Source organism: Penaeus monodon, chromosome 21, assembly GCF_015228065.2.
Source record: "Penaeus monodon isolate SGIC_2016 chromosome 21, NSTDA_Pmon_1, whole genome shotgun sequence".
Taxonomy (NCBI): Eukaryota; Metazoa; Arthropoda; class Malacostraca; order Decapoda; family Penaeidae; genus Penaeus; species Penaeus monodon.
The window spans coordinates 37,196,727-37,197,518 of NC_051406.1; the positions used below are offsets into that span (position 1 = coordinate 37,196,727).

Here is a 792-nt window from a genome sequence, read left to right on the forward strand (position 1 = left end):
CTAAATTAGCATGGTGTTCAACCTGGGAACGTTTGTATCATATAGCTACTTCAAGGCAGTGTTAACAAAATGTGTCAAGGCCGAAAAATGTCGCCACGGAAAAAAACAAATGACAAGGAAAACGAAAAATCTAAAGCGCATTTTACACAAAGGACACTCGAATTACTCCTTTCGTGGGAAATCACCGAGAATCCAGGCCATAAAGCAGCCATTCAGACTGAGTTTATTGTACTCTACATAATATTTCACCCTCTACACTCGTATGAAGGCCTCTCGAGTAATATACACACGAGCTTGTTATATTTCTTAATAACATTTGAAGAAATCGATTAAAAAAAAAAACGTAAAAAAAAATGGCATTGGTGATGGGATGGAGACAGAAAAAGATGGATTAAAAGAGACAGCGACGGAGAGAGGAACAGACAGAAAGGCGAGGTGGACTGACGGGGCACACGGAAGCAGAGGCAGGCAGACATAGAGACGGATAAAGATGGAGAAACGGACGGACAGGAGTAAAGATTAGAGGTAAGCTGAAAGACAGACAGAGGGAGAGTCCAACACAGAGACAGAGATTGACAGACAAAGATAAACGCAGACAGGGAAATAGACAGACAGGCAGACACAGATATCTCCACAGCCATAACTAGACAGACAGAGATAGAGACAGAGAGGAATAAACCGAAGGAAAACGGCATACAAAGAGAGAGAGAATGATAATCAGGCAAAGAAAGAGATGGAGACACAGATCGAAAAATACGAACACGGAGAGACAGAGTCAAAGATCCTTAAATG

The 792-nt window shown here is 41.7% G+C and overlaps 1 pseudogene; it reads right to left on the reverse strand.

Annotated features, from left to right (window-relative positions):
• LOC119586663 overlaps positions 1-792 on the reverse strand; it is a 3,639-nt pseudogene that overhangs the window by 1,230 nt on the left and 1,617 nt on the right.